The sequence below is a fragment of the Notothenia coriiceps genome, unplaced genomic scaffold (genome assembly GCF_000735185.1).
Source record: "Notothenia coriiceps isolate Sejong01 unplaced genomic scaffold, NC01 NC01_scaffold00034548, whole genome shotgun sequence".
Classification (NCBI taxonomy): Eukaryota; Metazoa; Chordata; class Actinopteri; order Perciformes; family Nototheniidae; genus Notothenia; species Notothenia coriiceps.
Genome location: NW_011367249.1, coordinates 184,057 through 197,795, shown reverse-complemented (window position 1 = coordinate 197,795; position 13,739 = coordinate 184,057). Strand labels below are relative to the sequence as shown.

General features: G+C 42.1%; 2 protein-coding genes across 2 annotated transcripts in view; both read left to right on the top strand.

Moving 5' to 3' along the window:
- Positions 1-13,739, top strand: part of smtnb (smoothelin b) — a 245,106-nt gene that overhangs the window by 108,831 nt on the left and 122,536 nt on the right. The gene's annotated exons all lie outside the window — the stretch shown is intronic.
- LOC104962313 (membrane-associated phosphatidylinositol transfer protein 2) overlaps positions 1-13,739 on the top strand; it is a 63,101-nt gene that overhangs the window by 8,458 nt on the left and 40,904 nt on the right. The window lies entirely within an intron of this gene.

Below are 13,739 nucleotides of genomic sequence, written 5' to 3'. Positions count from 1 at the left end.
CCTGGCACGTGTGATAATGAAAAAAACACTCACTAGAGATTCCACGGAGTGCTATGAATACTCAAACACATGTTCACATACTACAGGCTCCTCTGTCAGGAATGTTCCACTCCACAGTCACTCACAGCACAGATTTACATATTCTCACAGCGTGTTCATCCGGGCCATGAGGAGGTTGTCCGGCCCTCCTGTAACTGTATAACATAAGTAGAGTGGTGGGTAATTTTAGCCTTAGAGAGCTGTGTGACATGAATGAGCAAACATTAGCACAGTATCTCATTTCAGTCAGACAACTCACGTGTTTCTTTAACATGTTTATTAGAAGCAGCATATAGTTGAGTTTGGCGTCTAGGCTCGGGCGTGAATTTGAGAGTCCAAAGAATGTCGGTTGTTTTATTACTCTTTGTCACGTCCACTAAGATTCACTCACGGAACAGACATGTTTACACTTTAAATCAAAGGAGCGGGTACGAGTGGAAAAAATAAACAACTTAATTTCGTCAAGACTACTTCAATTGTCTTTCTAACCTCTGTGACACTACTACTAAGTAAAATTTTAACACTATTAGGTAAATGACCCCGGCTTCGGGACGGCTCGGGATCAAGTCGTCAGTTTGAGCTCGTGAGATTACGCGTAAGTATGTATTGCGGGCAAAAAAAAAAAAATAAAAAAAAAAAAAACCGGTGAGAGTGTTGGTTTGGTTGTGTCTCCAGAGGAATTTATACGCGAGATAAATTGGGACGGTCTAGAGAGAGATACGAAACGAACGACGACAATAACGACGTCGATGAAGGTGCAGCGACAACAACGGACGGTGGGTGTGGGGTCGAAGATGGTCGAAGGGTGGGTCGCGGTGGGGTCGAAGGTGGGTTCGAAGATGGGGGTCGATGTGGGGTCGAAGGTGGGGTCGAAGGTGGGGTCGAAGGGGTGGGGTCGCGGTGGGGTCGAATGATGGGTCGAAGGTGGGTCGAAGATGGGGTGCAGGTGGGGTCGAAGGTGGGGTCGCAGGTGGGGTCGGGAGGTGGGGTCGGCAGGTGGGGTGAAGATGGGGTCGAAAGGTGGGGTCGAAGGTGGATCGAAGGTGGGATGCGAAGGTGGGGTCGAAGGGGGGTTCGAAGGTGGGTCGCAGGTGGGGTCGAAAACGGTGGGACATCCGAGGCCCCCCAAATCAATAAATTAGTAGGAGTAGCAGGATCATATAGACANAGTAGAAGAACAGAAGACCTGGCACGTGTGATAATGAAAAAAACACTCACTAGAGATTCCACGGAGTGCTATGAATACTCAAACACATGTTCACATACTTAGTATGTGAACATGTGTTTGAGTATTCATAGCACTCCGTGGAATCTCTAGTGAGTGTTTTTTTCATTATCACACGTGCCAGGTCTTCTGTTCTTCTACTACAACTCTCACCTTTTCTTTTTTTAGGATTGTCTACAGACAGAATAAGTCAACAAATCCTGTCGCTATTAATACAGGGGACAAATGAGTGTCCCGCCATTTTAGATGAGGAAACAAGAAAGCTGACTTCCTTTCAGTTGAAGTTGCTGTGAGGTGCTTACCACATATTTTGGTTCCATGTTTGTACTATTTGAGCTGCTTATCAGATGATATGCTGACACAGGAAGAGCAAAGAAACATCACGTACAAATACAGTAGCTTTTTGAGGAGAGTTAACGCAGTGGTAAATAAAGTTCTGTACGGCACCTGCTGTCACATAGTGTACATGCTGTTGCTCTCAGATATAATCGTAACCTCACTTGCCTGTTTGTGTGGTATTTTCACATTTTTCTTCATGTTGTTCCATCTCCAAAGATTTTGTAAAAACCTGTTGAACTTGGGTCTGTGTATTTCATATTTTTTGTACGCGTCTTTTTTAATAGTCATTGGAATGTCAGCTTGCGTAATAAACACATACAAAAATGAAGGCAATTTTAGGGATATGTTTTGTAAGTTTGAAGATGGTATTAGTAGAAAACGTGTGGTTTATGGAACCCTTCTGTGTTCGGTTTAATAAGTTAAAAGGAACTATAATACTAATACATTACTACATTTCTGTAATTGTGACATCCTTTCAAACAAAACATATTGTAATGAAGTATATCAATATTTTCCTACACCTATCACTATTGTTATTGCCATGTGTAATTTTGACATGACATTTGCGTTTGGTTTTTAGCCAGACGAGTGATATAGTCTTGGTTCTTTACTTAGACCAGACTATGGACTTCTGTGTCTTGTATTCCACACGTTATACACACAATCACTCCCATGGCTAGGAGGCAGTGATAAGATGGAGAGGATAGAGAGTGAGCAGTTTATCGTACAATAGATGATTTACTTCTTAACTGATTTTCTTCCATTCTCTATTAAATAGACAATTTGTATGAATGCAGTTTGTTACATAAGCTAGCAGAAAGATAACGAAGGCATTAAACTGGATTCATGACATGCCTTTCATGTTATCCCCGACTGTATATAGTCTAGGTTATTTCTCCCTCAGCTGATACCTCCCAGCTAATGAAACTCATGTCATGTTTGCGTCATTCCTCTGACAGTCAATAGAGAATGATTGTTATGGGCTCTGACATCACTGGAGGGGTCTTTGAGTTATGAGTGCATTTTATGTGGAATACTTTTCACACCACGCTGAAATGAAGTGATAACCATCAAGAAAGCTGTATTGTAACATCTGTTTTAGTCTGTACTGTATTTACTTTGTACCAAAGGACATGACGTTCTTTTGTTAGCAGTGCTACCACAGGACATCTCCTGTTATTAACATAATGGCTCTGGTTAAGAATATAAATAAGAATATGATTAGAATAATCAGGAACTGTGATAATACATTTGCCCGTGTTAAAGGCTGGACGATTCCATTCAAATAGACTATGCTGAAACATTGTCATATTAGTTGGAGGTCTGCTTTGGAATTGGATAATGATGATGGATAGATGACTTCCTGCACTGCACACACACAAAAGCGTAGAATAATGGAAACAAATGATGTAAAACGACGATTTGTATCGGTGCCTTTTTAAAAGTTAGGGTACTTTATAGGTTTAAATGTCTTCATATGTGAGTATAGGCATACATCTCCAGCTGGCTGGTTATCTGAAGGTCTCATTTTTCTTTTAATTCATCTTCAGTGGACAATCATGCATCATGACAGTATTACGGATGAGCCCCCATCATGCACCTGGTTGCCAGCCAGAAAAATTGTGGGTTTTTTGCACATCCAGCTCCACAGACAGTGTGTTTCATCTCCTACTTCAGCTCCCTTAAACAAAGCAGGTGATGCTAATGTTGCTGTTGACAGGGACAGCAGGGGTACACCCTGTCCCCACCTATTCATGATGAGCCAGCTGACGGATGTCAAAACACTGCTAATGCTCCTGAAGTGCCGTTGTCTGGGAAATAAGACAAAGACAAAACACTTAGTGCCGGTTGTGCTGTGTGTGTCCCTGTCCTTTTTGACACTAGTTTCTCTGGCAGTGTGGGTGGACTTGAAGAGGAGAGCTGAGGTCTTTTTATAGCAGTCCACCTTCCTGTGTCCTTTCTTGAGTCTCATTTTATGGAAGACGAATGAAGTCTGCTATGTGTATCCTGTCAGGGAAGACGGGTGTTGTTATTCATCAGGCTTGTTAGATGAAATCGAGGCACTCACACACACCCTCTGTACCAGGAAACCTTTGCTCTTAAGCAGAAAGATGCAACGCTATCTGCTTCTGTGAGGCAAAGTCCAAAAGATGAATAAGCTATTCTAATCTGCAAGGACCATGGTCTGCTTTGAATTAGAAATGTTGCGTGCGCTGAGTCATTGAACTGCTGATTATTGGATTACTTCCTGCCGGCTTTTTACGTGTCCACATTATTGATAAGTTGTTACTTGCAAATATATACATATTACTTCAAAACAATGTTTATACGTATGCTTTACATTGCATACATTTTATTTTTGTTTGTGTCAGTAGGGACCGTATATATGCCATTTTATATTTGTTTGTGTGTTGTTGTGCCCCAGCCCTTGTGGCTGTCTGACTCACATGGGTCATGTAAAATAAAAGCGACAGCGCTGCTTCATGTCTCTTTACCCACGAGCTCCTTTCTTTTCCATTGGCCACAGACACCTGATTTCCCTGATGCTAAAAATAGACTCCTTCAGACCCTAACTCCCCCTCTTGCTGCCCCCTCACCTCTTCCCAGTGTATCGGGAAGTCTCCCTGCGTTATGCCTATTCTTTGCTTCCATACGGCAGACAAAGCTCCATTGAGAGAAGTGTGTCTTTGTGTGAAGGAGATGTCAGACTCCTTCAGTGCAACACTGAAAGAGAGTGTCTGTTTTTTTTTTTTAGCTCTGATAAGAAAATCCCAAGATGATAAAGACAGGTTTTCCACCGAGCTGAAACCTGACTCTGAACACTTCTGAAGCCAAAGTCATAGGACCATGAGCATCTTTGAAAATGGCCTTTTATGGTCAGTGTGTGAGACGGCCTCTGTCCTTGGTCAATGGGTAGAGCACTTTTGTGAAGCCTGCGTTACTCGTGCTGCACAAGAGGGTTTGAGGTATTTCACCAAAGGGCAGCAAACAGCCACAGCTTTTCCAGAGCAGCTTCTTCTTATGGACAGTTCATTTGCTTTGTGGTAGATGTCCTCAGACCAATAATAAACTGGTGACCATCAGCTATTACAGCATGGGAAATCAGGGATTTTCTTCACAAGGATTCAGTTAATTCAATATTGGTATTCTCCTGTGTTCCTCCATATCTCTCACACTCGGTACTCGATTGTATAAAAGTAATAAGTGGTCTTCTAAGTTCATTTTGAACCATGAGAAGAAATTGCACTCAAATGTCATTGGGCATTTTGAAGGTAGGCCTGCATGTCTTAACATTTAAACATGAGTACAGTACAAGTAGTGTTCGAAATGGGGGGGAGCTTGGCTCCCCTAAAGAGGGGAGGAGCTCCCCTGAAGGCCGACTTTGAGATAAATAGGGGGAGCCCAAAAAAATCGTGTATATTTGTGTCCCACAGATTAGAAATGTTGAGTTTCTGTAAACACAAGTTGTTGAAATAAATAATAGTCATTGTTCATTACAGTTTCTGAATATTTTTTTAATATTTGTGAATATTTCTGGGTGTTGCCATCTGTACGTGGCGGCGCTGCATTCTTTACGCTACTTACATTGCTATGGTTACGGCGGCGATGCCGGCGCGGTATTTGACATTTTCATATTGATATTTTTTTTTAAAATATGGCGAAACGAAAACAGCCAAGCCTCGCAGCTTTTGGATTCACAAGCAAAGAAGCGAAGGTGTCTAAAAATGACAACGTAAACGGAACAACTTTTAGTTGGCCGGCTGTAAGCGGCGCTAGGGTCGAGTTTGACAGCTCCACACCGAGGGAGAGGCCTGACGATGCCCATGAGCCGCCTTTTAACTGGACACAGAAAAAATGGAGTGAGTGGAATGAAAGGTATCCATGGCTTTTCAAAAAATAAAAATAAATGTGGATGTGAGATTTGCAAAGAGGCAAAACGTTTATTGATCTCCCTGCAGCTCGCAGAAAAATCCACGGAGTGCACCTTTCACAATAATGGATTCAGGGAAAAGTCAGCAGTGATCAACAGAATAACCTGCGGAAAAAGATTTATAAGCACCATAAGAGCCAGGCACACGAAAAAGCGATCGAGATTTCGGAGATGAGAAAAAAAGATGTCCTACCAAACAAGGTAGGCCTATTGGCAATCAATGTTGATCTAATGCAGGAAACATATGCATCTTTCAGTCAACAGAGCGTGCGTGTGACATGTTTAGTAGCATGATGTGCACTGAAAAATAGGGCTCCCCCGAAAGCAAATGGGTAATTCGAACACTGACTACAAGCATTAAACGCTAAATATTTTGTTTTCACATTCTGCATTTTATTAAGAGATGTTTCTGCTACATGACATATCAGTACCAGTTTTTTTAGCAAGAAGACAATGATCCAAGTTGGGGAAGCACAGAGACTTAAAGAAGTGAAAGTGGAGACATGAGAAACAGGAGAAAGAAATATCAGCCCTGCAGCGTCTGGTCTCTACTTTCCTCGTCACTCTGACTTCAGCTTGACAGCCAATAAGGAAAGAGTCCTTTGTCTCCATGGTTACCCCCGTTCAAGCCATGATGGAGAGGCTGAAGGGGCAGGAAAGGAAAACGTTTTTGGCCTATTTATGGAGTTTAATCCATTTAATTTCTCTTCTTGACAGTCAAAAACAAAATGCATTGCCAGTTCTTTGAGTGCTAATGACATTTTGATTTTTAATGCTTGTTAAACACTGATAGATAAACTCCATAGAGAGGGCAACATGGTTTACTTTTAACTGTTTGATTTCATATGATTCAACTATTTTCATCCAATGGCCAAAAAACTGCCACTATTTTATAAAATGTAGGATTCCACAAGCTTTTAATCACAGACATTTATTTGACACCTAACAAGTCTGCATTTTTCTCTTTGTTTAAGGCGTTTGCTTTCAGAGCTCATACATGCATTTTATCCATAGGTTCAGCCTTCATGCTAATAACACAGGTTTGATTGATTAGACTTCTTTTTTTTAACATAACATGTGTCTTGCGTCCCTTCACAAAACTCCTTTTGAGTTATTACAAGCTGGCTGATGGTCAGTCAGATGAATTCAGTTTGAATATCTGATGCATGTGAGGGTGGTTGCATTCTGCCATAGATGGTCTGATAGTGTAGGTGTCATCCCACTGAAATAACAAGTCAAGTTTCTGTTGTATTTCATATAGTCCAAGCCACTTTGCGATATTGTGAGAGATCGCTTCTAGCAATGTTAATGTGAGTCCATCAGTTGTTATTCCTCTATGTCAGTGGTGAGCAAGTATCAGCAACAGGCGCCACATTAAGCATCTTGTTGCTACCAAACACTCATGGAGATGCTGATAGAGATGTTTGAGATGGATCATTTTAACCTACCAAAGCATTTCTTGTCCTTTGGTCTGTAGGCTGGATGAATGGGATGGACACATATCAAGTTTAGCGATGCTTTACTTTTCTGTATCCGTCAGAGTTACATAAGACTTCTCTTTGTACAGTTGATTCAAGCCGTTTGAGGAGAGCGACAGCAGGAGGAGATCCTCATGTAACCTTGGCACGTACCTGATTAATCAAAGCATAATTAATTTGCATATAAGGTCATCTAATTTTGTATTTCAGAGTACAGCGTGGCGTTGATTAAAGATAGAGCTATGTGACAGGCCTGTTTTGGAAAACGCTAGGCTGATGAGCATTACTGAGGCATAAGAAAACAATGGCTCCACTTATTAGCAGCTTAAAGTTCCCAGCAGTCACTGGGCACCAGATTAATCTATGGAGTATTTTAATTAGATGCTGTGAGGGTGTCTAATCCAAACTTATTTTCCACTGGTGCAAAGCTTCACATGTCGTCAGGTTCACTGATCTGCCTTTAGAGAGAGTTCATGTTTCCAATTATGAGATTTAGTGCAGCTGTTTTCATGGAACTCAATTTACAACCACATAATTGAGGTTATTTAGAAACAACTAAAAGAGCAAATCATTGCTGCAGCTATTACTCAGGTGGTACTTCATTTTTCAATAACCTAGTTCTCTATCTGTATCTTTCAAGCAGCAAATGATTAGTTGTAAAATGTTACATTTGTTACATAAAGGTGAGGAATGGCTTGCTTAATCCACATACGGACTAAACCCCCCAGTGTACGATGAACCATTTGTGTGGTTGTTTTTAAAACTCTTGCTCTGCTATAATAGTGTACGGAATGTTTTGCACATTCTCTTCTGAGTCTGTTCTTGCTGGTTCTTGTTTGTTCTCTCTCTGTGTAAACGATGATCGTATCTAGAAGCAGTTCTTCCTCGCAGGGAAACTGTAGGAGGACGAGGAGAATGAACACAAAGGAGGAGATGCTCACAGGGTGTCGAGTATTTTTAGCTTTCCTCTGTACTGCGATGATGAGTAAAGAATAAGGGCAGGTTGTGAATGTGCATCCCACTTCCTTAGCCTGCGGAGGAGCGAGGGCCTGAGGGACAGGAGGAGTGATGGACTCTTTCTAGGGCACATGGTGGGATCTTACTGTATTTACAAGATGAAACACCGCGTTTGATCGTGAACTTGTTATCCTCTCTATTACCATAATCATATCGCTGAGCTGGATAATGGCACTGCTAGAGAATCTGGTTGTTGTTGAATTGTTTTTTGGTGGTGCCAAAGACCCTGGTAATGAAGGATTTGTTCTGAGGAGATCACATCTTCTCCATTTCTCTTTTCTGTTAGCACAGTTTGAGTCTTTATTAATGCAGTGTAAATCACAGATAACTCTCAATGTTGTCCCTACTTTTATCTTTCATTCTTTGAACATGCAAACCATCCTGGGCTCTTTTTCAATATAAAGAAAAGATAAATGTTTGCTGACCGTTTCTATGCTTTATTGAAGCCGACAATGAACAAAACATGGTCTTTGTCCGATAGCCTCCTCCGCCCAACCTGCACCTGTATAATGAATAGAAATGTTCCACATGCTCTATAATGGAGTATCTCAAAGGGTAATAGTTGAAGTGTCTTGTAGGGTCAGATATATGATAAATAACTTTCACATGAATTATATATTACATGTTACTTGTTAGATGCTTTTTATCCAAAGCGAAGTGTCTCAGGGACACCACGACATGCTGACTGCAGTGGGGTTTGAACCTGTGCTCCCCTGATCCGAACACCAACGCACTACTCCACTGCGCCACACGCCCATGAATATGGTATAGGTAGAAGTTCCCCAAGTTACCATTCCTCACCTTAATACAGAGATTCCTTAACGTTTTCAGGCAGACACACAAAAGAGAAATTCAGTTTCTCACCTGGATCAAAACGTTTCAAAATACACAAGGAATAACTATTGATAATGTTTACCAATTAGCAACATTGTGACTATTATTATTGTTTGACATCCTCTGTTTCCTATTAATATGATTATTATGATTACGAACATTTCAATTAAATATAACAACTGTTACAAACGGCACCACACACAGGATCTGAACCGTGAAGTGCAGCGTAGCAAAAAACCACTTTGATTGAACTTGATTAGGTAAATGTATTCAGAGCAATGTTCTGATCCTGGGTCCTGACCTTACATTTGGGAAAGACTGGCGGTGAGGTTTTCAGTACGGCAGGTTTTGTAAATCAACTTTGTAATCTGTGTCACACACTTTATATAAATATCCATATACTGAAAAAAGATACTTCATATGTTGCCCTTCATAGATTGAAAAGAGCAGTCTGATCTTTTTAAATTTTGCTTTAAAGAAAAGAGTAATTGCCTCTTTGGGGACTGCAGGTGGATGGTGAGCTCCCTCGCTCTGGCAGATCAGCGCTCAGTCCAGCATTAACAACATTGTCTTAAGCCTTTTGACATATTAACTGGATTGGTGGATAAGCCCATCAACTCAATCGAGGGCTTCTTGCCGCGGGCAGAAGGCTGTGTTTGTGGCGGTTGTCATAGCTGAAGTTGTCTCTGTAATGTCAAGGCGACGCTGAATGAAAGTGATCTATGGTATGGGAGGCAGCCCAGGGGTAACATTTTCCACTTGAATTTAAATGGGGACTTGCCTTGGGTCAGTCATGAGGGAACTCCTGCCCCCCCCCCCCCCCTGCTCCTCTGGGATTCACCTTGTTTGCTCTGCCTCTAAGCCTTGCTCTGTAACACGGGGCTACATTTAAAGGAGCACACCATTGCGGCCTTTGGGTTAAAAAGCCTATGGGGTAACTTCTCCTATCCAGTGTTCTACTTTGTGTCGAGAGCCATGCTCAGCTGTTGCTCTCTGTCCCATGATCAACCTGTCTGCTAAATGGTGCCCCTTCAGATAGATAGACTACACTATACATTATAATATACAGAATAAAAATACTCTCTCATATACCGAACTACGAATTATATAAACATAGTGTACCATATACATAAAACATTTGTCATATGTAATGTGTTTATGTTTAGACGTTAGCATGAGCCTCTGGTTTATGACGCATAATCCATCCTTTAATTTAGAGTAAGCACGTTTCATCCCTGCGAGAGGTGAGCAGATGTGCACATATTTGAGCGCTTGTTTGTTTATGCCGGCTCCAGAAGTCACACAGATGTAACTGTGCTTACAGGCTTCATACTTATAGCGGTTTAATACGAGGGAATGATGTGGTTTCCTACTGTTTCCTGGAGCATTATGTACCTCTGATGGTTGGTCACACCTTCTGAAAGGGTCGCGGATGAGGTATTTGCAACATTATTCAGCTCAGGGTGCACAGTCCTTCCACAGCTGGCCCCACGTTTAACAGGCTGAAAAACCAGTGGTGGGTATAGGCACAAACACAGTCATACTAAAAGTGTTTTGTAGCTTTGTTGTCTTCAGTTTTGTGAAGCGGGAACATTGGAGGCTGCTTTGTGCTGAGTGCTGTGGAGGGTGCTACTGTTGCGTCATTGCCAATAGGGGGGCAGAGACTATATTTTTAGAAGGGAATGAGCATATTCTCCGAACAAACCACGTCAAGCACTCTGCTTGCGTATGCTAGGATTATTGTGACCAGGCTATTTTTAAGCAGTGTGTGTGTGAGTGCCTTTTTTCTGGGTCAAGTACGGTGCCAGTTCTCTCTCTCTATCTCTCTCTCTCTCTCTCTCAGGGCTGCTGGTGGATCCTGCATTACAGGTCCTCTGCTGTGCTCAGCATCTGCATCAGTCACAAAGGAAAGAGTCAGAGAGACAGAGGGCGTAATAGCCGCTTTAGGATAGGCCTGTGTCTGCAACCAACAATTAATCAACTGAAAAATAATCTCAACCACTCAAATTATTCATTCAGAAAGGCCTCATTAAACTGAAGCGTATCGTTAAAGGAAAAAAGAATACCTTCTAAATCGAAAGCCACATTGCATACAGATGTTTGTGCTATATTAGTATCCGGCACACACTGATAAATACACACAGAACGCAGAAATGTGTGACAAACACTTTAGTGTGGGAGCGTGTTTGGGTGTGTCTGTCTTTATTTGTTGCTTCCAGAATAGAGAGATACACTACAACTATAAACTCAGCTGAAACAAAACTTGTGTATTTATATACTAAGTTTGTGTATATTGAATATGTGCACGCTTGTTTATATGTTTGGCCTGCAGAAATATTTCTTTATCTTTCTCTTCATTTCTAGATGAATTGATTAATCGTGTTGTCGATAACATTTCAGACAATACTGAGGGAGTTTCTCAATGACCAAGGTGATGTCTTCTTACATGTTTTGTTCTGTAGTTTCAAAACCCAAATATAAACCGTTTAATGAAAATGAAACGGGTGAAAGCAGCACATTTTCATCAGATGCTGAAAACCATATTTTTTGTCATTTTGAATAAAAAAATTACTTATTACGTCGAATAAGTTATCAAAATAGTTTTTGTGTGTGTTTGCGTGTGTCGTCCATGCATGTGTGAAACAACAAATTGAAACACCATTTTGCTTATAACTAAATCAATATTTGGAATAAATCCAAAATAATTCTATACACACATGCAGATTGTATTGCTGTGCCACTTACGGTACGTCCACACGGCAGCGTGCGTTGAAGCTTGCCGGTGGAGCGCGGCCAACAACCAATCACATTAATCTCCCGTCCCAGACACACAAGCACGCGGTTTAATTGGCTAGAGCTTGTACTGGCATATGATTTGATTGGCTGGCTCTTCCGTCGAAGCTTGAAAAGTTGAACTTTTCGCAACTTTCGATGCGAGCAACGGAGGCAAAGCGACGCGACGGAACCACAATGCAGTTCGGCAAAGCCTGACGTCACCCCATTCAAAGTGAAGTCACCACACATGTTGTGACTGCGGGGTTTCCCCCTGTTATGCTGCCTGTCCCTCTCTCTGTTTGCCTTTCTGTACATACCTGGTTTCAGTTCCTTGAATGTCTGTTACCAGTTGACGGCAGCTGGCTGGACTTTGATTTTCACAGTAATCATTCTCCATCAGATAATCGGACATTAACATAATCTGTTTTACTGTGTCCAAATCGGTACAGCTGTCACATCCAGGATCGCTGGCCAAGAAGAAATTCTCAGAAGTTTGTTGCAGCATCAGTTGCAACCCACATTCCAACCATGCTTCAAGTAGATTATAAAGCTGTTTGTCACCGACACTTTCAACCAGAATGAGCAAAGTGACCTTCCCCTCTAAAGCCTGGCACTGACTTCTCGAGGCTTTACTCTGGGCCTCTCGAGGATAACCTAGTTCTATCCCAGTCCATCCCAAGAGTATAGTTATATTCAGCAGAACGCTTCTCTTGTCCTCTGATTTTGTCAAAGTGTTCTTCTGTGTAGAGCAAAGATATTATATATATTATAAAAATGCAAAGAAGACAATGTTACTCATTTAACCAGAACACCTCCCATGCTGTTAGAAAGCCCCTGCTCCAGGTTTAGAAGTTCTTCAGGCTACAGCGAGGTGTTGTAGAGGCGAGCATTGAATAGCTGGTGGACCGGAGCCCTTTGCCGACATCTGGAACCTCCCCAAAGCTGGCCTTTGTCTGCTGGATGAATGACGCAGAAGGAATATAAGTGTGTTTAGACGGAATGGCTCAGTTCCAAACCAGAGGAAAGTCCACTTGCTGCCATAGGTCAGAAAAAAAGTGAACATCGGGGTTATGCAATCCTGTCTAGTCACATTTGAATGGCCAAATGCAGGCACAGAATAATACAGTCTCATTAGCATGGTGACTAAGATCTTGTCCACCAGGGCAGCGCAATATACAACTTTTTGAATCATCCCTGTGATGACAATGTAATTGGATATTTTCACCAGTCGTATCTGATCACAGACAGAACAATCCCTTCCTCAGCTAGACTCCTACCGTCTTTGTTGACATATTAAGGTGTGGGGGGAAAAAAACACAATCTGTTGTCAAAAACTTCTTGGACTGGAAATGTTTGTATCTCTTCTTACAAAAAGTCACAAGTCATCACTCAATTTGACAGATATGCAGTCTCCCTTTCCTTGTTGACTCCTCTTTAGTTAACGTGTCACCTTAGCTGACATTGCCTTCAGCCCTGGTCTTGTTTTGTACTCACTTGGCTCTGAATCAGTTCTTCTCTTAGCGGTCCCAAGCAAACTTCTGCAACTCACGCCACCCACACACTGGTTATGTATAGCCCACACCTACCCCTATCTGCCCACTGGTTTGAAAACAACGCTTCGTATAATTCTAAAGGCTGCTATTTCTGAAACCTCACGCACAGGGAGCTCTTTCAATGTTATGTAATGCTCCCAACTGAACTGTAATCCCTCTTATGCTGAGTGAGCCCCCCATGTGATGGTGCTGAAGGGTTGGGAGAAACGGGGTGGCTGTTCTACGGCTACTACTGGCTTTACGGGTGCTCTCCGTAGACTCTGGCCACCTGCCCCCTCCCCCACACACACACACACACACACACACACACACACACACACACACACACACACACACACACACACACACACACACACACACACACACACACACACACACACACTGAGGCCTGTGTATAAGAACCGAAGTGTATCCTGTAAAATCTCTTACTTGGATCTGAGACGCTGGATGGAGGCACATTGCTGATGCTCGCCATTTGTGCCTGCGCTCGGACTAAACTACACTGAGCATCAAACTGTATGTCCTGAACGACTCTCTGGATCTCCTCT